Below are 25,294 nucleotides of genomic sequence, written 5' to 3'. Positions count from 1 at the left end.
CCCAAGCCGCGAGAGTGGTGCCGTCGAGCCCCCAACCCTGCGACCCACACCGAGCATCTCCCCATCAGGCTGCCAGCTTTGAACCGTGTCCACGAGAATCTGTGGTTTCTCTTGACTTAGTCTGGGCATCTGTTACCAAGATGTGCCCTAAGGTATCAGAAAAGCCTAAGAGAGGTGATTTTGGGGGTCTGGGAATGCTTAACATTTTTTCCATATAAATTAATGGTACTCTAGTTACTTTGCCTTATGCCATTTTGGCTTAGGAAAGGATTCATAGGAATGCCCTACTTTCTGATAGTGGGGGACACCTGCACTCACAGAGGGCCACGTTTTTCTGGGGAGGGGCTACCCCTTGCCAGAGTTGGAACGTGGAATCCTTCAGGCCACCGCTCCTCTGTCCCACCTGGCTGAACAGGCTGCTGAGTGTAGGAACAAGAGTGGATAATCTTCTTTTTCCGACGCCTTATAATTACATCGTCCCAGTGCTTCACAAAGCTGTTTTATTTCCCTCCTATTAAAATGAAAGGGAGGCGGATCCTGTCATCCTTGAAGACAGGTGCCCTTTTAGCTTTGCTTTGCAGTGGGGGGTGCTTTTAACCAACTGTAAAATGAACATCTTAGGGAGCCCCATCTCTTATGTGTCACAAACTGTCACTGTTCCCCTAGGTCAGGCCAAGACCCCGGTGTCCAGCAGCACTAGGCCTTCTGAGCATTACTGTTCCGATGCCAGATATTACAGCGACCCCCAGGGAGATGCTAATAAAAATAGTGGAAGCCAAGGTAGAGGATCTTGGCAAATGTTTGATACGTGGGATAAGGGAGGCAGTGGAGAACCGCACTGGGCAGGGGGGGTGTGTGTGTGGGAGGGGGGGTTTATTTTCCCAGCTGGGAGGAAACTGTCTTCTGTAGCCACAAACTTCTTTCCAAGTCCTAGTTTTAGAAATGGACCCTACTGGACAGAGGGACGAAGGTTTTTGTGAAGGGCACAGGCTCAACCCTTCCACGTCCCTTTTTTAACGAGGGCATAAAGACAGTCTCTCCCCAGAACGAAGAGGACCCTTTGAACGTCCAGCACCGGGCCCAGCATGTGGCCAGGACTCCAGAACTGGTGGCTGCCCCTTTCGTGGATTGAGGGGTCCAAACAGGCGTTTACTGTTTGGGGCATCCGAGTATCGTTGATGTGCCTGGGAACAAAGTCTTGTGGCTCTCCTCTCTGAACGGGGCCGGGGCAGGGGCAGGCAGGCGGCAGGTTTTGATTATTAGCTGGAATCTGAGCAGCCACACCGGGCTGCAAAGACTAAGTGAGGCTTTTCATCTGAAGTCCCTGCACAAGGTGTCGGTTGCTAGGGAAAAACCGGGCGCTTGCCTCCACAGAACTCGGAAGCAGCAGGAATTTGGGCACCAGGCCCTCTTTCTTCCTGTCTCCTCTCCGGCTTCGCATGATGCCTTCAGGGTAAGCTTCCGCTGCTGCATTGCTGTTGCTTTGGGGCGGGTGGAAGGAAGGACAGTTGAGGCCAGGATGGGCTATCCCCAGCTGACGTCCCCAGCCACTTCGACACCATCCCCAGCACCCACCGAAGAACTGAGGGGCCGTGGAAGTCCCAGAGGCTGTGGATATAGGCTGGTGGATCTTGCATTTCTGATTCGCCATTTGACCACTCTCTGCTCTAGGGATCCACTGTCCTCAGGAGGCCCCTTCCCAGCCCCCCCCCCCCGCCCCCCCCCGCCCCCTGCCCTGCACTCTGAAGCCTCTTCTCCATCCATCCTGGTGGATTTCACTCCAAAATGGGCCTCTCTTGTCTCTGTCCTTCGGGTCCTGTCCTGTAGACCGCCCATTCATTCGTTCAACAGTAATTACTGAGCACCTCCTTTTCACGAATGGTCTGCTGGTCAAGCCTGTGTGATGAACGAAGACAACGCCTAAGTGTCAAGCCTACCCAGGCACGAAGTGGGTCTCTGGCTCTCAGTGTGTACCCACGTGTCCTTGAGACCCTGGTGGCAGTGGCCCTGGGGCTTGGCCTGTGTTTGCACACCATGGAGGGTTAAGGCAAGGCAGGTGGCCAGCTCCCCACCACAAGTAGAGGAAGAGACAGAAATGGTCTGTGGCAAGAAGGAAATGCGGGTTCACACAGAAGTCTTGGCGGCACACTCTTGCTCTCCCTGGCTCCTCCTCGGGGACTGCACGTTTGAGTGGGAGTCTTGTTTTTCTGAAAACCAAATCACCTTACCATTTTCCCTGGAGGGAATGGCAAACACCAGCCCTCGGGGTGAGTCTCCTGGCTTGCGGGTGGATGTGAAGGAGCATCAGAGGTTGCAGCCTTGGAGGGTCAGCACGCTGCTCCCCACTGCTCCTTGGGGCTCTGCCTGGCTTTGTCCAAGCTTGGCCAGATGCCCAGCTGGAAGAAATCAAGTGGCTTTTTTCAGCCTTCTTTCCGAAGGGTCAGTGGGGACATTCTAGAATCTCCTGGGGAGTGTGTCTGGGGCACTATCACACATACGGCCTTAGATATTTTGATACGCAGCTGACTCCTCCCCCTCCCATGCTACCAGAATCCCTTTGTGTAATGAGAGCCGTCACTCATAGTGACGTGTGCTTGTCACTGATGTGGGGACCAGGGAAAGGGAAAGAATGAATAGCCTGCCTTCTTTTGCTCACCTCCAAAACAGTTGTTGAGCCCCTGCTATGGATCTAGCACCCTCTTAGGCGCTGGGATGTTGCCATGGATAGTAGGCTGAAAGACAGGGCTTGCTGACATCCTTGGAAAGCTTGCTGTTTATTTATCTTTTTTCATTTCTGAGAAAGAGAGAGAGAGTAGGGGAGGAGCAGAGGGAGACACAGAATCAGAAGCAGTCTCCAGGCTCTGAGTTGTTAGCACAGAGCCTGATGCGGTGCTTGAGCTCACAAACCTGTGAGATCATGACCTGAGCCAAAGTCAGATGCTTAACTGACTGAGCCACCCAAGCGCCCCGGAAAGCTTGCCATTTAAAGCGAGCCTGGAAGAATCTTGTTGGAGGGGCAAAGGCTGACAACACCTCTGTTAACTTTGAAAGCCATTACTGTCTCTCTGGGGACCCCACCCCAAGGAAGATGCTTGGAATTAAGAGTGTTCAACATGCCTCCACCAGAGTTTTTCTACTTATTTGACCAGAGCTAGGGGCTCAGAAACCTGGGTTATGGGTTTAATTCCCAGAGATAACAGGTAACCTATCAAGGAGGGAAAACCATTCGTAGGCAGACTCCTTGCAAATTATGTGCTTGGTTCTGGGAGATGAGGCTCAGAGTATCCCGACACACTCCTGGAGGGAAAAAGAACAACTCAAGTGGTAGTTAGAGATATGATTTGAAGGTCTAGAGTGAGACATAGCCAGGGGAGCTGACAGGTCCAAAGAGGCCTCACAAAATGATAATGGTGTTGACCTCCCCAAAGTCTAGGGTCTGCCCCTAGCTTTACATGTTCAAGCCTTGATTCAGCCAGCCCATGAAAGCAGATCCAATGCTTGAGAAAAATTTGCTCCAACAAAATGTACAGGCTTTTCGATGAGAACAGAATGCCACCTTCTCCTCCTCCTCCTCCTCCTCCTCCTCCTCCTCCTCCTCCTCCTCCTTCTCCTTCTTCTTCTTCTTCTTCTTCTTCTTCTTCTTCTTCTTCTTCTTCTTCTTCTTCTTCTTCTTCTTCTCCTTCTTCTTCTCCTCCTTCTCTTCCTCCTTCTCCTCCTCCTCCTTCTTCTTCTTAATGCTGATTTATTTATTTTTGAGAGAAAGAGAATCCCAAGCTGATGCAGGGCTCCATCACATGATCCTGGGATCATAACTTAAGCTGAAATCAAGATTCAGATGTCAACCGACAGCCATCTAGGTGCCCCCAGAATGCCACCTCCTTGATTTATACCGAAAAACACAGATACCACGCATATAAAATACATTATGATGGTCTCTACCTGTCTCTTCCTATAGAACAATCTTCAGGCCAATTGTCAATAATAGATTGCTTAGTGAGTCTGAAATCAGACAAAGGGAACTAGCTAGATGATTTGCTGTTGGATAGCCTTAAGTTGTGGGAGTGTGATCAATCACAGCTGTGTGTGGAATATAGTCACTTGCTCTGATGAATGTGAAATGGGCAGCACCTCATTCTTTTAAAAAATTTTTTTAAAGTTTGAGAGAGTATGAGAGAGCGAGCATGAGCAGGGGAGGGACAGAGAGAGAGAGAGAGAGAGAGAGAGAGAGAGACAGGGAGAGTGAGAATCCCAAGCAGGCTCTATGCTGTCAGTGCAGAGTCCAGTGTGGTGCCCAATCCCATGAATTGTGAGATCACGACCTGACCTGAGATCAAGAGTCAGACACTTAACCGACTGAGCCACCCAGGTGCCCCGAGCAGCACATCATTCTTGAGCACACCTCAGGTGGGGATGCTAACTCCATTTCTGATGGCATGTTCTTGCTTCATCTATGTTATGCCTTCAATCCAGTCTTACAGAGTTGGGGGTCATTCTGTCTCTTTCAGGAGACTTTGTCTCTATTGTGGTCCTTCTTGCAAAGACCTTATGATTTAACAAGACAATTTCATATCCCCTGGAAACATTTTGTCATCCCATGTGCTGTCAGACAAAAAACTGACATGGCATCCTCAAACACAAAGACCAGCCCATTGATCATTGATTTTTAAAGTGGTCAAGACTTAGTTCAGAATTTCTTCTTCCTCTTACAGATTGTAGAACTTTGTTAGTAAGTGAAGAAATCTGACTTAACCTAATGTCTTTGATTAGTGAACTTCATGTCATCAGAGACCATTCTTTTCAAGTTCTGAATGAAATGAAGTTATTTCTCTTCATTGTTTCCAAGCCAGAAGAATTCTGGGAAGCCATCTGAGTATGATGGCTAATTTTATGTATTAATTTGACTGGCCTTGGGATGCCCAGGTTAAACATTATTTCTGGTGTGCCTGTGAGGGTTTTCCAGATGAGATTAGTGTTTGAATACATGAACTCGGTAAATAGATTAATAGATTGCCCTCCTCAAATATGGTGGTCATCACCCAATCCATTGAAGACAAAGAAAAAGTGGAGGAAGGAGGAATTCACACTTTTTTAAATTTGCCTTACCTCTTGTGTTGGGACATCTCTCCTATTTTCTCTTGCGTTTGACTGGGATTTACACTTTTGGCTCCCCTGGTTCTCAGGCCTTTGACTTGGTAATTTATACCATCACCTTTCATGGGTTTCCAGCTTACGGATGGCAGGTTGTAGGACTTCTTAGGCACCATAATTGTGGGCGTGTGTGTGTAGCTCCTATTGGTTCTATTTCTTTGGAGAATCCTGACTAATAGACTCAAAGTTGGAAAACTTCTGCAAATTGCATTGGGAATTCCAGATTGTGGAGATAAGTTTCAGGGGGCTCAGAACATAGACTTCTTACAGAAGTACAAGAAGGCCAGGCTCCTCTGTGTTTTATTGGGCTCTGCTTTGACAATTGTCTAAGATGGTCCTACTTCCTTCCTTGAAGAAGACTTGGGGCACCCCTCTAGGAAAATCAACGACTCTTGCCTTGGAAAAAAAACCAGGATTTTGTGACAAACACTTTCTCCAATCGTAGGAGACTTTATCCTACAACCCAGATAATGGACATACTTCGGATACATACTGAAAAAAAATCTAGAACAGGGTATAAAAATGAGCTCCCCTAGTCATTGAGTACTTTGTTTTTAGTCATTTGGTGCATTTATCCAACACCAACTCATAAGTTCTTTGGAGAGATGAAAATAGTATTCCTGACCATGAAGAATATGTAATCTATTTAAGGACATCGAGCACAGGACCAAGACAGATAAAGCTTTGGTTTAGACTTAGCAGATCTGGCTCCAAAGCACTGCCTCAACACCACTTACTAGCTGGGCAACCTTGGGTCAACGTTGTAAGTTCTCTAAGTCTCTGACTCCTCACTGATTCATTAAATATTTTCTTGAGCTACTGCTATGTTCTAGGCACAGTGTTAGAAGCTAGAGCTATATCTTTGAAACTGATAGGCACATACCCTGCCCTCAAAAAGTGCTGAATCTACAAATATTTGTAAGCTAAGGTTATGGTGGAAGATGTTCAGGGGGCTATGGGAGCACCTAGGAGGGGTTTAGTTCCAGATACCTCTAGTTGACTGAATATGCCTTGCTCCTTTCCAGCTCAGAGCCTTCTATGATGTGGTTCCTGTGTCTGGAATATTCTCTGAGCCTAGTCACCCTAATCGACTTCTATTTATCCTTAAGATCCTGTGAAGTTTTTTATTTTTTTTTTGGACCATAGTTCTGATAGCTCTGGTCACAGTTTATAATTATATGTAATATTTTGAGATAAGGGAATACCATCCCACTCATCCTGTTGGATGAGTGTGGTCTGGTAAAGATTAGCTTGGACTTAGGAGTTGGGATGATGCTCTGGAAGAGGAAAGGCATGGTGGGAGGGGAGAGTCTGGTTTTTCTGGGAAAGTAGAAATAGGCAGGGGGTATTAAGAAATTAACAGGGGCCAGATCTCGAAGCTGCTGGCAAGCCATGTAATGGAATGGGAACTTTATCTTGAGAGCAATGAAACCATTGTAGGTTTACAGGTAGGGGAGTGGCATTACCTGATTGGTCTCCTTCAGCTAGCACATGGCAAACAGATTGGAGAGCATGGAAGCAAGATCAGAGGGAAGAAGACCAGCTAAGAGACCACTGTGATCTGGCCTCTCCTTAGGCTGCCCAGATGTGATTTTTCTTAGGCTTGTTTGGTCTCTGAAGAGCGGATACCTGACAAGTACCCTGTGTCTTTTTACCTTTTAGGCAAACCTGAATTTCTGTCTGGGTGTTCTCTTTGGTTCAGTAAGTTTTATTTCAGTTTAGGCCCAAGTTTTCTGGGGAAGGAAATTAGCCAGCCTATATTAATCTATTTATGGAGTTTGTATCATGTTCTCAGCACCGAGTGAAAAGCCAGAAGACAGGTCAAGAAAATAGGGTCCCTGGAAGCATAGCTATCTGACCCTGAATTCAATGGCTGCTTGAGAAAGGCAGACAGTTGATAATGGTTGGAGCTTGTATGGAAATGTACAAGTCTGCTGACATTTCTTGTGTTGGTTGTCATCATCTCAACCATTTCCCCACATGCACAGATGCCTGGGCTTTTTATCCCTAGATGGGTGACCGTCAAGTCTTGCTTAGCTCATACAGTCCTAACTTTATTTTACTGCAGAGGCTGTAGTTCCTGTCGTGACCACGGTAGGGCGCCTGTGCGAAAATGCAGGCTGTCAGCCAGGCAGCCATCCCCTCAGGGGATCAGATAGGCATCCAGTCTCCGCTAGAGCCTGGGCCTGCTGTGGCGGGGGGAACTGTGGGGACAGGGCAGCAGTGCAGGAGCCACGGTGGGGTGGTTTGGCTTCTGGTAGGCTGGTGAGCTGGCAGGTGTCAGGTGACCCCCCCCTCCCCCCAACCTGGTCCCCCGACCCCAGTGGACAACTAGTGTTCCAGGTAGCCAGAGCCACAGAGGTGGTGGTATGGGAAGCACTAGGGAGACTCAGAACAATTATTTGCAAAAGGATGTCCTTTATCCTTCCCTCATTTTTGGCCTTCCATTTCCAAGCTGTTTCTGAATAGATTCTTTAACTGGACTTCAAAATGCATGCACCAGAGGGGGGGCATCTCCCTTCCTGTTCCCATATCCTTGGAGATTTTCTATTTATGAAAAATACAAGGACAAGGAACTGAACAGGTGCCTTCAATTGACACAATTGGTGAAGAAAATGTTACTAAACCAATTATTGTAATCGATTAGACCCCACATTCTCATAATCATGCCCCAAATTACTGGACCAGGCCACATAGGACTCCTATGATCCAAGTCCCCAAAGCCCAACAACCCGCTCTTTCCTTTCCAAGCCTCCAATGCTGGGCACTAAAGCCTCTTCTCCATCCAGCCCTCAATGAATTTGTCAGGGACCAGTGATGTCTTTGTTGGGATCACCTGTAGGATTCATTCCAGCTGGGTGCTCCCTGAGTTTAGAGCTCCATCCATTTCCAGTGCAGTTTGATGTGATTGAACTCCCATTCATCTTGTCTGATGGGAAGCAGCGATGATGGTGTCAGGCAAGAGGCTGATGTTTTCACTGGTGCCTTTGACTGGCACAGATATAGATGGCCAGATGGGCCGCATTCATCATGTATGTCCTTGTTCCTATTTTCCCCAACACCAGAGGACCAAGCTGGACAGTGCTATTGTTAGAACACCAACCCAACAATGTCAAGGTCATGCAGTTTTTATTATGGCCAGTTGTAATTAGTTTCGATTAGAAGAAAACCCTCCAGGGACACTTGGATGGCTCAGTCTGTTAAGTGTCCCCTTTGGCTCAGGTCATGATCTCGTGGTTTGTGAGTTTAAGCCCCGTGTTGGACTCTGTGCTGACAGCTTGGAGCCTGGAGCCTGCTTTGGATTCTGTGTCTCTCTCCCTCTCTGCCCCTCCACCACTCATGTTCTGTCTCTCCCTCTCTCTCCAAAATAAATAAACATTAAAAAAAATTTTTTTTAATTAAAAAAAAAAAAAAAGAAAACCCTCCATCCTGTGGACACAGATTTACTATAACATTACAAATGTCCCCTGGTCTCAAAAGAGATGAGAATAGAGAGAAGGATGGCCTGGTTGGTGGAATCCATCATGAATTCCTAGAAAAACATCCTGGAAAGTATGTTCTTTGGGGATCATTTTCCATAGTCTGGTTGGCACTCCACAGCAGAGAGAGAATGTGGGCTGCTAGAAAGGAGGGGAGCAAAATACTTTAACCATGTTTATTGTGATCTCCTACTTTTACTTTTTTTTTCTTCTTTCCTGGTCCAGGGATTGCAAACTGGAGCACTGGGTCCTACAGGTAGAACACAGAAACCTCCTTTCTGCTTGAGGAGGAGGTGACAAAATGGCAGAGGCACAGGAAGGTACCTGGAGGGCCAGGAGATCTTCACTTGTAAGCCCGGAGCCACTGAGCCAGAGGCCTGCCTTGAGCATTGTTGTCTGTTCGTTTTGTCTCTTTCTAAAATCTTCTCCTATGCCAGTAGGGAGGAGGAAGTCCTCTTAGCCTCAGTTTTCCTCGGAGAGACGAGATTGAGGGGGAGTTGGCCAGGGAAAGCAATGCATCTGAAAATTTCCAGGTGACCCATGTTTACCTTTGTAACCTCCCGTCTCTTGTAATCTTGTCAATGGTAATGATGTATATGAGGAACGATTTTGTGGTTCAACCGAAGCAGTTGAGTGATAATTGCAGAGAAAGATGGGGAAGGCTCTTCCCACATACTGTATTTCTTGCTGGCATTCCCTATGCTAATCTAGGCTCCAGATGACAAAGCAGGAAGCAGAGCACAGGAGGGGATGGAGGGAGGAGTTGAACCCAAGGCCTGGGCCCCTCCCTCCACGATGGGCAATGGGATTAGACTGTCACAGGGTCGGCTGACTCCCAGGAGACACCCGCCATCTGGGTGGTTACAGGATGAAGAGGGTGGTTATGCAAATAGCTCTCTGCCCACAAGATGGGGTGTCAGGTCTGCAGGCAGCCTTCTGAAACAAAGCCATGATGGAAAGTTCCTTCTGGTGTCAGATCAAAATGTATTCTGCTGCAGCGTAAGAGGGACGAAGATAGACCAAATGGAGCAAGTATAAAATTATTTAACCTTTTTTAGGTTAATCTCTCCATCTCTGTGTGACTGCAGTTCATTAAAAATTCATTATTCTTGAAATACCAACACACAGTTCTCTGTAATAATGTATATCCCTGAGATTAGCTTCTTGTCACTGCCAGATACAGAATTTATTAAATGTCCAAGGGAGGTAGGAGCCTGTACGTTGGGCTGGGAAGTCAGGGTGCCTTTTACAGTCTTGTTGGATGGAGGGGACCACATGTCCCATAATGGCAGAGTGCTTTACATGCAATATAACAAACGTTAAAAGGTTATAGATGATGAGTGGACATGGCCACAAAGCAGGCTGGGATATGAAGAAGTGGGGTCAGCGGGGCACACAGCAGGGAGGCATCCAGAGGTATGTGGGTCTTGGTCTAGGGGTTCGCCCATAGCAGTCATATACAAGATGGCGCTCACAGAGCTTTTCTGTTAGTATCACCTAGGACAGGTGATGAGTGGATGGTCAAACACCTGGATCAGAATCTCCATTGGTGGGCATAGAACTTTTAATTTTTAACCATCTCCCAGGTATTCTTGTGCCCCTGGAGTTTGAGAGCTTCTGAAGTGTAGGGTGCTTGGTGTGGTACAGCAGGTGCAGCTGTCTGTCCACGGGCTGCATGGAGGATGAGCATGATTATCAGGCAGCCGTAGCAGTGGGTGGCGCTTGTGGACTCTAGAGGACGTGTCCAATTAAAAAGCCCCCAAGCCCTGACTGGGGATACAGGGTCTACGCCATTCCCCCTAATGAGCAGACCAGATATCAGAACCTCAGTGCTGTTAGGGGAACCCAGGTGTGTGGCAAGGATTGGTAGCAGGTTATGACCTGGTAGGTGTGAGGAGGTTCAGGCCTTCCTGGGGTAGGCAGGAAGTTCTAGATTCATCTCCTGTGGGCCTGTGGCTCAGCATCTCCTTCCTGCTTTAGTCTGGACTGGCTCCTAACTGGGTGAGGCCGAGCCTGCTAGTGAAGGCCACTGGCGGTAGGCCGTGAGGGTGGGGGGAGCCAGATATCAGCAAGACAGGGGAGACCTAGGAACCGAAGACTAGAGGTTTTGGAGGAAAAGCTTTGCAGTGGAGCACTTTTCAAGTTCCCGGACAAACCCACAGAAAAAAAGCAGGAAGACTTGTCAATATTGTGACCAAAAATAATATGGTTACAGAACATGATACTCTTTCTTGGGCTTGCTTGAGTGGAAAAAGGAGTCCGTAAGCATAGAATCTCTGAGCAGACCTGAAGGGATCCAGGAAAACCTTGACTTGGCGAGACTTGTCAACAGGAACGGGGTCACATCAGACATAGGGGAGGCCCAGTGGGCTGCCTCTTCTGATCCTGGCAGGGAAGGCATCTCTCAGTTCTTAGTTCATTCCTCACCTGCAGTCTGGGCTGGCTTGAAAGTTTATTTATTTATTTTTAGTAATCTCTACAACCCAATGTGGAGCTCAAACTCAAGACCCCAAGATGAAGGGTCACATGCTCTTTCTACTGAGCCAGCCAGGGGTTGGCTTTAAGGAAAGATGCTCCATTTCAGAGTGGCTCATCTCATTTTAGATCAAAACCCAAGGCTGTTTCTTGTGTAAACTTCTTTTGGCTAAGCTGTGCCTTTTTGGCTAATCCCCCAGTGAAATTCCTACAGCTAGCCTGTCTGGTTGTAGAGAGTATTTGACATTCAGGATTCTGGTGTAAGAGACCAAATCCTTTCTCCCCTAAAAGCCAGGACTCTGTTACCCACAGCCTCTTGTTTGTTTTGTCTTTTCAAATAATTCCTGACTCAGAATAAAGGGTGAGTTTTATGGGACAAAACAATGTCTGAGAAAAACTTCGTTCTTTTTTTTTTTTTTTTTTTAATAATTTACTGTCAAGTTAGTTAACCTACAGTGTATACAGTGTGTTTTTGGTTTTGGCGGTAGATTCCCGTGGTTCATCGGTTACATACAACACCCAGTGCTCATCCCAACAAGTGCCCTCCTCAATGCCCATCACCCATTTTCCCCTCCCCCACCCCCCATCAACCCTCAGTTCTCTTTATTTAAGAGTCTGTTATGGTTTGTCTCCCTTTCTGTTGGTAACTTATTTTTCCTTCCCTCCTGCATGGTCTTCTGTTAAGTTTCTCAAATTCCACATATGAGTGAAAACATACGATATCTGTCTTTTTCTGACTGACTTATTCCACTTAGCATAATACCCTCCAGTTCCATCATGTTGTTGCAAATGGCAAGATTTCATTCTTTTTCAATGCTGAGTAGTATTCCGTTGTATAAAAATACCACATCTTCTTCTTCCATTTATCAGTTGATGGACACTTGGGCTCTTTCCAGAATTTGGCTATTACTGATAATGCTGTTATAAACATTGGGGTACACGTGCCTCTTCGAATCAGCATTTTTGTATCCTTTGGATAAATCCCTAGTAGTGCTATTGCTGGGTTGTAGTATCATTCTATTTTTAATTTTTTGAGGAACCTCCACACTGTTTTCCAGAGTGGCTGCACCAGTTTGCATTCCCACCAACAGTGAAAGAGGGTTCCCCTTTCTCTACATCCTCGCCAAACATCTGTTGTTTCCTGAGTTGTTAATTTTAGCCACTCTGACAGACATGAGATAGTATCTCAATGTGGTTTTGATTTGTATTTCCCTGATGATGAGCGATGTTGAGCATCTTTTAATGTGTCAGTTAGCCATCTGGATGTCTTTGGAAAAGCATCTATTCATGTCTTTTGCCAAACTCAACACCCGAAAAACAAATAATCCAGTGAAAAACCCCACTCTTGTATTGCTTACAAAGCATCTGCAGGCACTTCCCTGAGGGTAAAACTTCACCTTCAATTGTACCCAGCACATCTTAGAAAAGGCGAACTTAGGATCCAGCCACCCCACCCCTTATAAGTCATCATCCAGCCCACATCCTCTGAAGTGGGGGCACAGGGAACCAGCAGGAGTTTATATTAGCTCCTTTTTATGCTTCAAGTCTGACTCTGCGAAACATAATTCTTAGGGTGCTAAGTCTCTGAACTTGATTGTTACTGGATTAAAAAAAAAAACCTTACCCTGCCTCCCACTCTTTTATAACCTGGAGATCTTGATCTTAAGTGTCTTCTGCTTCTGGGTCATTTGATGGGGGAGATGCGGGGGAGGCCAGCAGGTCCCACTCAACTACAAGTCCAGCTTTCCACATCTCCTGCCCCTGTCCTGTTTCTCAACTCCGGGAGAACCCCAGTTTCTCTTGAATGCTGAGAAAAAAGGGGGTGCTGTAGGTAGCACTCCTTGGGACTGTGTTTCTTTGAGCTGTCAGTTCAATCCATCTGAAACAACCTAAGTCTCTCTCTGTCTCTCTCTCTCTCTCTGTCTCTCTCTCTCTCACACACACACACACACACGTCATTTTTACAGGCAGAGAAGGGGGCCTGAAGAGGTGAGGGGGCTGGTTCTGAGGTTTTGGAGGAGGGGATGATACCTGGGGGGATCTGACCCAGCTGACCCACCTGGAGGGGCAGTGGGACTCAGTGAAGGGCAATGAAATCATTACCCATCAAAGAGGAGCATTTGGTTCTGAGGCTCCTCTGGGAACACTCAGGAAATAATGATGCCAACCATTCCTCTACCTGGCCTTCTTTCCAGCCGGACACCTCGAATTATCACGACATTCATGTTGTTCTTTACAATAAGATGAGCACCTTTCCCCTCTTAATCTTTTATTCTTCAAGTATTATCTGAATATATTATCACTGGGTAAAGTTCAGAGAACACAAAATTCTATTGTTTTAGTCCAGACTCCCCAGAAAAATGAGACCTGGGCAAAGCTTCCTGTGCTCATACTTGAGGAGGGGCAGGAATCCCAGGGGTGCAAGATTGAGAGAAACAAGGGCAGGAGGCCAGGAAGGAGGAAGGTAAATACAAGGCAGGAGTTACCAACTTGGCCAAGAAAATAAGAAAACTCAGATGATTTTGGTCACATGGGACATCATCAAGGTAACAGTTCCATCTAAGGTGTGTTCTCTCCCATCCTTCAGTGGTTGGAGTTTATACCCAGGTTGTATTATCCAATTCCTTGGGCAGCTGCTGGGGAAACCAGAGTCTCTGTGGGCTCAGCGAAGTCCCATACTTTCCACCTTGGCAGGAGCCAAAGGCTGACTCTTGCTTGTATGGGAAACTGAGATAATCGTCGTCACATTTGCCTTCCCTCCCCAGATATAACTACTCATAAGAGCTTGGTGTGCCTTATTCCAGACCCTTTCTAGGCAGATGTACACATATCCATGTGGATTTTAAAAGCATGAACCAGATAATTTATTATGTGTTGTTTTGCAATTTCCTTCTTTTCTCTTAATATACCTTGTAGATTTTTCTATGTTTGTACATTCTTTGAAATCCCTCTGTGGCATTATTTAGTAGTGATGTACTATAATTTATTCTCCTCTTGATGGTCCTTTAGATTTTCCCAACATTGACTCTTTACAGTCAGTGAACATGATTCTTTGTGTTTGTGTGAGGCATTTTCTATAATATTTACCTTGAAGGTGTACTTTTGGATCAAAGGAAGCATTTCCCCACATGGTATCTCATTTTATGATCAAGAACCCTGAAAGGTGAATGGTAGTGTAGACAGAGTCTTTGGATGGAAGGGGGAAATCCATCTATTATATAATACGCTAGTTGAGTTATAATACCACCTCATTTAATTCCAACAATCTTCTATGTTCTTCAGATCAGGAAGCTAAAGTTCAGAGAGAGAAATGTCACACAGCTGTTTTGTAACAGAGTAGGGACTTCAACCCATGTCTTTTGATCCAATACCACAGGCTCTTTGCTCTGTGCTGGTGTTGCCTCAATCTCTTGTTCATTTGCTCATTTGATTAATTAAATTGAGTTTATGGAGCTTCTGAATGAGCCTCTGTACCAGAGTTTAAGAGATAGTTTTTAAATTTTTTTAAAGTTTATTTATTTTGAGGGAGAGAGAGAGAGAGCATGGGGAAAGGGCAGAGACAAAGGATAGAGAGGGAAACCTAAGCAGGCCCCACACTGTCAACATGGAGCCGGAAGCAGGGCTCAAATCCACGAACTGTGAGATCATGACCTGAGCGGAAGTAGGATGCCCAATTGACTGGGTCACCCAGGTGCACCTAAGAACTAGTTTTAAATGGCCACCCACAAAAATCAAGTAATTCTCACCTTGTTAGAATCCTTGGCTAAGTGTCTTATGATATCACTGATTTAGTTTCCAGAGGAATTTAAAAATGGAGGTCAATTGGTTACAACATGAAACTAATGAGGCCAAGAGATCTCAAACTAGATCCTCAACAGATAGGGGCAAGGACAGTTACATTCCCTGGTCACAGACTGTACCCTGAACCTTGACTATAATTGTTCCTCACACATTTATCATTGGTCATGAGGAGGAGAGCACGAGAGAGTGCACAGCTCTGCAGAGTGGTTCTCAGCATACAGTTTGTAGCCCAGCATTTCATGGCTACATATTGGACACAGAAAATCTCAGGTCCCACCTTAGATCTACTGGATCAGGAACTGTGGGGGTGGGTTTAGGAAACCTATGTTTTAACAAGTCCTTCAGTGGTTCCAATGCTTACTGAGCCTTCAAAGCTCATCTCGCTTACAAGAAGAAAACAAAGAAAGATTGAGCTAACGTTGGGTAAGGAGCAGCAGAATGTGTCAGGGCACACTGTTTTCTTGACTCTTTGTCCCATAAGATCTTCAAACCTGGGCCACAGTCTCTCCTACCACAGTCTCTCCTACCTCTGCCTTAGGACCAGAGTCACCAGAGGGACACCGCAGGTTAGGGTGTGTCTTCGTAATGATCTTACCTTCAGGACTTCACCCTTTGGCTGCCTTAGCCTCAGAGGTTTGCTCTTGACCCTGGAAATCCCCCGCCTTCTTGAGCCTGCATTTGAGCTCACGGCCTGCAGTCCGCTTGCTGGTGTTGGCTGTAGCTCATTGGCTGGCGTTAGAAAAGCTTGTCTCTGTTTCCTCGCCTGCTGGATCAGCTGGGGCCTGCTAAGGTCTCGGACAGTTATTTCTATATACAAAGGATGACCTTTGCTTTTTAATGTTGCACCATGGACTATAAATCCCAACTCTGCAAATGGACACATTGAAACCAACTGTCATTGCTGTGATGTAAGAAAACCTGAATTGAAAAATCATGTTTTGGCCGGCCTTCCTTGCCAAAAAAACTCCTTCCATCTCGCACCCAACGCGTCTGCCTCTAATAAACTAGGACCATCATCAAGACTTCAGAAGACGTAAGTGGAGATCCCACCCAGCAGCCTGCAGGTGTTTGCAGTGTGAGGAAGAAAAACTGATCTCTTCCAGATTTTGCCCCCTTTCGTATATCTTGTAGATTGTATTTGTCCCTCCCACCCACCCAAATTCACACATAAAGTCCTAAACCCCAGGACCATGTGGCTGTATCTGCAGATAGGGTTTTTACAGAAGTGATGACATTAAAATGAGGTCATTGGGAGGGACCCTAAGGCAATGACAATTAACCATTATAAAAGGGAGAGGTTTGGACAGGGACGGGTAAGCAGGGAGACGACCATGCGAGCATGAAGGCAGGGATCAGGACCATGTGGCCATAAGCCAAGGGACCCCAAAGATCGCCAGCAAACCACCAGCAGTTGGGGACAAGTTCTCCCTCACAGCTCAGAACACGCCAGGCCTGCTGATGCTCGCTCCTAGACTTCTGGCCTGCAGAATGGAGGGACCATGAACTTCCACTCTTTGTATCCGCCAGTTTCTGGAGCTTTCACAGCAGCCCTGGCAAACGAACACAACGTGTCTGTCATCCTCACTTCTTCTAAATGCCCTCACACCTCTCCAGGCTCCTCAGCTCTTCCGAGGGTCCCTGCAAACAACTGGTCTCCCCGCCTCCAGGCTCCCTCCTCTCCAGCCCGTTCGGCAAACGTGCGCCAGGGCAGGTGTCGGTGACTGGTTTCCATTGCGGCCTGCCCCCTATTTCTTACTGTCTCAAGTGGGAATTCCGAGGCCCTAGCCTGCTCCCCCAAAGTGCCCTTTCCCCCACTGCCCCCTGACAAGACCCCCACTCCCTTCGGACAGATTTTCTCACTACCCCACAGACACACGCGCTCATGTTCACCAGTGGCCTCCCGCCGCTGTTGTCCTCACCGGCGACGCCTCCTTGCCAAGTTCTTGGGAAGCACCTGCCATCATGCCACCCGCTCAGGGCCCTCTCGAACTTTGCTGTGTATTAGAACCACTTTGGGAGATCTTAAAAATCTCCCCAGTGCACAGGCCGTTCTCTAGGTGAGCTCTACCAGGGTGTCTTGGCACGGGATCCATGCCTCAGAATTGTTTCGCGCTCCCCATGACTCAGTGGTGAGCCAGATTTGTCCGTGAGTCACCTCATCTTCCGTAGCACGCTAAGCACTTGTCCAACTTGAAGTGCAAGTCAGTGAGGCATCTTCGAGGCTCCTGTTCTGCATTTCTGGCAAGCTCCTACGTGGGGCAGATGCTGCTGGTCCGGGCACCACACTCGGCCTAGCAGAGCTCTGTATACCTTCTTTCACAGTATTTATACTCGGCGTGGCCCATAAAAGGTGTGAGATGGCTTATGGGAAATAGGTAGGCGAAAATTAGCAGTTACTTTGCTCTCCCTCATCCTCGCAAGACACACTTATAGGGTGCTCCCTCTGGGGCAGCTGTGGACACAGCACCCCTGCCCCCGGGACTAAACACTGTGGGGCCCGGGGCCATGAGGGGCCCTTTGCTCCTGAAACCTGAGGTCTGGGGGAGATTTGGGCCGTAGGACCACTTCTGTGGTCTTGCGTTCTCTCTTGTTTGGTCTGGGGTGTCCTCTTGGCTTGGGCAAAGTCTCTAATTCTAGAGGCAGTGCAGTGAAGATTGAAAGCACCTGGGTGACCTTGGCCAGGGCTGCTGTGACGCGTGATTCCTGGGGCCATCGTTAGCAGGGACTCTAACGTGGCTCCCCACCCCCGCCCGGAGTTGTCAAGACAGAGCCCGTGGCCAGGACTTGTTACCTGAGATTCTTGGCCTTGCGGCTTCCTGATCTATGAAATGTGGGTAACGTTCTTTCCCTTCCAGGGCTGCCGAGGTGATGAAATGAGATCAGGCGTGTAAAGCCAGTAGCCCTGGAATCTGATGCGTACCCGTCAGTGGATGGGTACCACTGTTACCTCCATAATCCTCCCTGTCCATGTCTCATTTCTAGGTTTAGGGAGGGGCACTGGTGCCTATGAAGGTTGCTCAGGACCAGCTCTGGGGAGAGAAGCAGAGACTGGGAGAGAAGATGTGCAGGTCTCTTGCTCGGCTGGCAAGTACGAGAGCAGAATAGGAATCGGGCATTTCCCGCAGCTGCTTGTTTGGTTTCCCTTCCGCTCACGGTGACGGGATGACCTCCGTGGGTCCTCTGGAACTGTTTGGCCTGTCGTGGGCCTCCTTCTGCACTAAAACATACAAAAATTCATATCTTGGGATTGCATTGGTCTAAAGGTGAACACGATCCAGATTGGATTCTATTCACCTCTTCTGCGCTTAAAAGAAATTAAAACATGTCCATGGGCCCCTAACCTTCTGAGCATGACTGGGGACAGGGGACGGGAAGGCCAAGAGCTCCAACGTAAGGTATTACTTTACATGTAAAGATCTATCTTCCTTAACTAGGTCACAACTGCCTCTAGCGTAGGGATTTCTCTTTTTGAATTTCCTCATTTCGTGGAGCTCGGGGGGTGAGCACTAGGGCTAGTTTGCTTATTTTAACACATTGCAACATTTGCGTTATTGCCATTTGTTACCAGTCTCCTTCCCAAGCCTTGGGAACCTGTTTCTCTCTGGCTTCCACGGCCACCAGCAGACTCAGTCCTCTCAATGCCTTTCTGTGGCACAGCCTTCATGTAGGCCCCTGCAGCCCCCCTGGGAGGGGGGCAAACCACCCCACAATGTGTTCCCTGTGAGCCCTAGTTGTCAAGCCCTTGCAGGCAAAATCCAGTGGTACTTGTCGGATCCCAGAGTCCCTCTGTCCACTCTTCCGGGGGGACTAGTCATTGGAAGGTGCCTCTGGGCCTGGCTTGATGGGGAAGCTGAGTAGCCTGACAGCTAGGGGTCAGTTTTCCTTCAGGGAGGCCCAGCCAAGGGTGCATTCTCATAGCCTGTCACGCTGACACCACAGCAGTGACAGGACAATGACAGTGGAGCTAGAGACAGATCGCAGAGGCTGAACGGCAACATCTCTGAGCAGACGGCAGCTCACTGCTCCTCCTGTAGGCTTGTTTTAATATGTAACTTCTTAAAAAAAATTTTTTTTTAATGTTTATCCGTTTACTTTTGAGAGAGAGAGAGAGCACAAGCAGGGGAGGGACAGAGAGAGAGAGAAAGAGACACAGAATCAAGCAGGCTCCAGGCTCTGAGATGTCAGTACAGAGCCTGACGTGGGGTTCGAACTCAGGAACCGTGAGATCATGACCTGAGCTGAAGTCGGATGCGTAACTGACTGAGCCACCCAAGTGCCCCTTGTATTAATACGTAACTTCTTTTTTTTTAAAATTTTTTTTCAACGTTTTTTATTTATTTTTGGGACAGAGAGAGACAGAGCATGAACGGGGGAGGGGCAGAGAGAGAGGGAGACACAGAATCGGAAACAGGCTCCAGGCTCCGAGCCATCAGCCCAGAGCCTGACGCGGGGCTCGAACTCACGGACCGCGAGATCGTGACCTGGCTGAAGTCGGACGCTTAACCGACTGCGCCACCCAGGCGCCCCAATACGTAACTTCTTAATCTACATTTTATTTATAACAAGTTGCTTTTTCACCAGTTCTTGATAATCGATTATGTTACCTCTGAATTTCTTTTATATAATTTAAGAGCTGCCAAAATGCTTGGTCCCTGTTACCGAACGTATGGTGGCAGCAAAATGTAACTCTTGAGCTGGATTCTTAGCCGGAAGATGCAAATCCTGATCAACCCAGACCCTCGAAGAAGTTGTTAGGATGTCTCTTGTGGTGCAGAGTAGAGGGAGGGATGTAAAAACTAGGATTAGGGCCTGGGAAGTAAGACAGGATATAAAAACCCCACAGATGATTTCAAAGAGGTGTCTTGAGTTGCCTTTGAAGCAGACACTATTTGGGGACTAATAATGGAGGGAAGTGTATTTGGACCTATTTTTTATTTTTTTTTTAATTTATTTTTTATTTATTTTTTTTTAAAAGGTTTTCAACGTTTATTTTATTTTTTGGGACAGAGAGAGACAGAGCATGAATGGGGGAGGGACAGAGAGAGAGGGAGACACAGAATCAGAAACAGGCTCCAGGCTCTGAGCCATCAGCCCAGAGCCCGACGCGGGGCTCGAACTCACGGACCGTGAGATCGTGACCTGGCTGAAGTTGGACGCTTAACCGACTGCGCCACCCAGGCGCCCCTTGGACCTATTTTTTTTTTAATGTTTATTTATTTATTTTGAGAGACAGAGAGCATGAGCAGAGGAGGGATGGAGAGAGACACAGAATCCGAAGCAGGCTCCAGGCTCTGAGCTGTCAGCACGGAGCCAGACGCGGGGCTCGAACCCATGAACCGTGAGGTCATGACCTGAGCTGAAGTCAGATGCTTAACTGACTGAGCCACACAGGCGCCCCAGGCTTATTTTTAAAGGAGGTTCAAAGCCTGGTGAGACCGAGACCAAAGAAATAACGACTCAAGAACAGGGCAAATGGAAACTGCCTGCTGATTTTACAAATATTGTCTGAATCCTGGCACAGAGAGGTGGAGGCAAGAGTGTTTCCAACACAGGAGGAAGCCTATCTGTGGCCCCCCACATGTGAAGGGAGAATAGGGTTTAGGTGGTTGGGATGATAAAGAGTCAGGTCACAAAGGTTCTTGAAAGGTATGGGAAGAAATTACGTCTTAGGCTTAGGCCAATAGGAAGCCACTGAGGATTTCGAGCAGGAAAGCAAGGAGCGTGCCTTACCTGGGAGCAGGGCTGGTGGCACAGAGACTGTGCAAGGGTATTTCAGCATTCCAGAATAGTTCCCCTGCAGGAACGAGAGCTTCAGCAGCAGCAGGCTAAGCTATGTCAGATGGCAGAGACTGTTGAGGATGTGGCTTTGGGTTGGTTGAAGTGATGACTTTAGACTGGAAATATTGAGGGGCCTGTGGGACCTCCCAGTGGCCTTGCGCATGTGGGGTAGAGGGAGGAATTTGGGAAGCATGAGAAAATAGATGGTAACTGATGAAGCACAGGAGTGGTTGAGGTCCCCTTGCTAGACGATAAGGAAGTGGGAGAGAGGGTGTGTTAGGCTGGAACTCCCTGCAGAGCGGTGTCTCAGGCATCGGCCAAACAAGACCAACTCTTGAGGGAAACTAGAAAGGAGAGTCCAAGAGATGAGGGTCAACTAGGGCAACACAGGGTCACGGAAGCCAAGGGAAGTGATGACTTAAAGGAGCAGGTCCTCAGGAGGGTCAAATGTTATTCATAGATGAACTTAACTTAAACGTAACTCTCAGAGTTAGTGAGCAAGAGACCTCTGGTTTCTACTTTTGGGAATTTGTTTTGTTGCAGACCACAAACATTCCCTACATATCTGCTTATTCACATAAGGCACTGTTCTTGGCCTGAAGCTTAGAGTCTAATAGGAGAGGCAAACAACAGACAAATAAACCAATAAATGGACAAGTTTTTTTCAGTAGTGAGAGCTATAAAAAGAGTGATGTGACATTGGGCAACTGGTGATGGGGACAGGAAAGGACTTTTTTTTTTTTTGAGAGCAGGTAAGAACACACACATAAGTGGGGGAGAGCAGCAAGGGCGGTGGGGGTGGGAGAGAGAGAGAGAGAGAGAGAGTGTGTGTGTGTGTGTCTAAGAGAGAGAGAATCCCAAGCAGGCTCCATGCTTAGAGCAGAGCCCACAGGGCTAAATCCCACCACCCTGGAATCATGACCTAAGCAGAAATCTAGAGTGAGGTGCTTAACCAACTGAGCCACCCTAGAACCCCTGAAAAGGCCTTTCTGAGGAGGTGACATTTGTTTGGAGTCCTGAATGATAAGAAAGAAACATTTGCATAAAGATCTAGAAGGCAGACTGTTTCAGGCCAAGGGAACAGCTTGTGCAAAGGTCCTAAATCACTGGTTCTCAATCAGGGATAATTGTGTGCTCCAAGGGACACTTGGCAATGTCTGGAGACACTTTTGGTTGTCACAAATCAGAAGGGATGGGGAGTACTACGGACTTAAGGGGATAGAGGCCAGGGGTGCTGGTAAACACCCTGAAATGCATAGGCAGTCCCCACAACAAAGAATTGTCTGGTCCCCAATCTCACTAGTGTTGAGAGCAAGAAACCGTGTCTCAAAGCAGGAACAAGTCTGGTCCATTTAAAGAGCAGAAAAGAGGTCAGTGTCTGGGGGTGGGCGGTGGCGCATGAATTACAGAGGTAGGCAAGGGCAGATGACAGAGACCTTCCAGAGCTTGGTAAGAAGTTTGTATTTTACTTTCCGATGCAATGGGAAACCATTAGAAGACTGTAAGCAGGGATGTGACTTAATCTGATTTACATTCTAAAATGACACTCTGGCTGCTATACAGAGACTGGAATGCAGTGGGCAAGAGTGAGAACAGAGGGGCTGTCACAGTCCTCCAGGTGGGGAGGAGAAATGGGGGACAGGTGGACAATGAGGTAGAGCTGGTGAGATTTTTCTGACGGACTGGGGTTGAGGGTTGAGAGCAAGTAAGGCTGCAAAATCACTTCCAAGATTTTGGTTTGAGCCATAGGATGGTAGAGATACAGCTCACTGTGATACAAAGGCAGGGCAAGATTTATATACAGAAGTTCTGAAGAGTTTGAAATGCATACTAAGGAGAATGTTAGGTGATGGCTTAGGGCTTAGCATTCATCACGGTTAGAACACAACTGTTTTAAGTAGCGGTAAACATCCTAGTTATCCAATTCTAGGAGATTAAACACGTTCTGGAACCAGTATAAAGCAGTATTACAGAAAAAAATCTATGAACATGGAAATACGATCACAATGCAATAAGTGAAAAAAATGATAGCAAAATATGCAGAGTATGAAACTGTAGGATTCTTATTTCACTGTTTATACCAAAACATCTACTCCATGAAGTAACAATTTAGTATAGAAGTGAAAATTCTAGTGAAGTGAAATTTAGTATACTACTAGTGAAAGTAGTATAGAAGTGAAAATTCTAGTGAAGTGAAATTTAGTATACTACTAGTGAAAGTAGTATAGAAGTGAAATTCTAGAAATACTAGAAGAAAAATATGGGTGACTGTTCTTACAACAGAGTAGTGGGACCTTGTGTAACATGACGTTAAAACCGGAAACCAAGAAGAAAAGATGGATATACTTGACTGTATGAGAAGTTAAACTTCTTATAGGGTGGAAACCCGTAGGCAAAGGCAAAAAGAAGAAGAAGTGGGAAAAATTGTTTGCAGTCAGCACGGTAGAGTTAATATTGCTGTTAGCTGAAGAAGTTTTATAAATTGTTAGAAAAGACAACTCAATAGAAAGATGGACAAAGACACAAATTGGTAATTCCAAGAAGAAATAAGACAGCCAATCAACAGATGAGAAGCGTAATCTCCTTGACTATGAGAAAAAGGCTAATGGAAACAAGTTCGTTTATATATAAGACTGGCAAAAATGAAAGATCAGTAATACTCATTTTTGAAGAGGGTGAGGGCGAGTAAATTGGCACATAACCTTTTTAGAGTATAATTTGGCACCATAAAAATTTGAATGTGCTTCTTTTTTGACCAAGTGAGTCTACTTTGACTACATAGCCTGCATGAATAATTAGACCGCTCTTCAGAGGTAAAGGTACAAGCCTGTAGTATCAGGGATAATAAATCCTTTAAAATAAATGTTTCTCAACAAGGACATGCTTAAATAAATCGTGGGACACAACATGCAGTAAAACTATATACAACTGTTAGGAGGCAGGAGGTCAGTCTGTAGGACTAGATTTGAAAAATTGCTCACGGCATCGTTAAAGAAGCAAGTTGTAGAATAGTCTGCATGATCGCTCATTTTGTAAAAATAACTGTATAAAATGGGTTATGGTTATGTCTGTTCAGGAAAAGGTCTGAAAGTCATACACAACATTCTTCAGTGTTCTCCAGGGAGTGGGATTTTTAGATGTGATTTTTTTCTCTTTATTGTTTATTTTCTTTTTTTATTTCAGAGAGAGAGAGAGCGTGCACAAGTGGGGGAGAGGGAGAGAGACAGAGAGAGAGAGGCAGAGAGAGAGAGAATCTTAAGCAGGCTCCACACTCAGCATGGAGCCCCATGTAGGGCTTGATCCTATGACCCTAGGATCATGACCTGAGTCGAAATCAAGAGTCAGATGCTCAACCAACTGAGCCACCCAGGCACCCCAACTTTATTATTTATTTTTTCAACGTTTTTTAATTTTTTTTTATTTTTATTTATTTTATTTATTTTTGGGACAGAGAGAGACAGAGCATGAACGGGGGAGGGGCAGAGAGAGAGGGAGACACAGAATCAGAAACAGGCTCCAGGCTCCGAGCCATCAGCCCAGAGCCTGATGCGGGGCTCGAACTCACGGAACGCGAGATCGTGACCTGGCTGAAGCCGGACACTTAACCGACTGCGCCACCCAGGCGCCCCTATTATTTATTTTTAACATAATGGTATGTGTAAATAAATAAAAAAATAAATACTTGACAGTATAAATTATATATTGGCATATTGGCAGAGGTGGACTTAACATGATTATGAGCGTAAAAGATATTTTCTGTGTCAGAATCATCTGCCCATGGGGTACCTGGCTGCCTCAGTCAGTAGAGTGTACGACTCTTGATCTCAGGGTCATGATTTTGAGCCTCACGTTGGGTGTGGAGGGCACTTAAAAAAATAAATAAAAGTACAGCTTTAAAAAAAATCATCTGCCCAGAATTTCCACCAGTGTCTTTTCATATGTTCCGTAATTAGACGATAAATGAATGTCTTACTATTTGGTAAAGCGTTAGATACACATCTCTTTACTGCCCACTGTTTTCTGATATGTAAACGGATGTGCCAACTTGCAACAGAGCCCTTTCTTTAATAACAAAAGCCAGTGTTTTCATAAATCTCTGGAAAACACAGAAGCAGCTGGAAGAATAAAACAGTTTTGATTTATGTAAGAGAGGCAGATATAAAACAGCGAAAGACTAAGTGAAGAAAGATGAAACTGTGGACTCTGATTTGACAAGCTCACTATGTAAAAAGACCTGCTTGGGTAAGGATTGTACCCGTGTAAATCAGCTGTTTGCACCTCCCATAATCCTATTTTTGCTTGTTTGTGCAACTTCTATTTAAACCTGCTACATACTTACAAAAACAAGTATCAAGTTTATACATATACATATATATGTATTTTACGTAGTACGCATGTCTGCCTATGCAGTCAAGTCTATTTAAATCTGCGTTGCTGTAATAATGAAACACTTGAAATAACTCAAATGGTTTGTGTGTGTGTGTGTGTGTGTGTGTGTGTGTGCATGTGAGTGTGTGTGTCTGTATCTACACGCGTCTATATGCATGGAGTAGTCTAGGATCTGCATCAACCCACTCACAGTGGTTGACCTGGTGTGGATGGGTTTATGGGTT

This window comes from Neofelis nebulosa, chromosome 4 (assembly GCF_028018385.1).
Source record: "Neofelis nebulosa isolate mNeoNeb1 chromosome 4, mNeoNeb1.pri, whole genome shotgun sequence".
Taxonomy (NCBI): domain Eukaryota; kingdom Metazoa; phylum Chordata; class Mammalia; order Carnivora; family Felidae; genus Neofelis; species Neofelis nebulosa.
The sequence above is the reverse complement of the archived record's forward strand: the minus strand, read 5'-3'. Positions refer to the sequence as shown.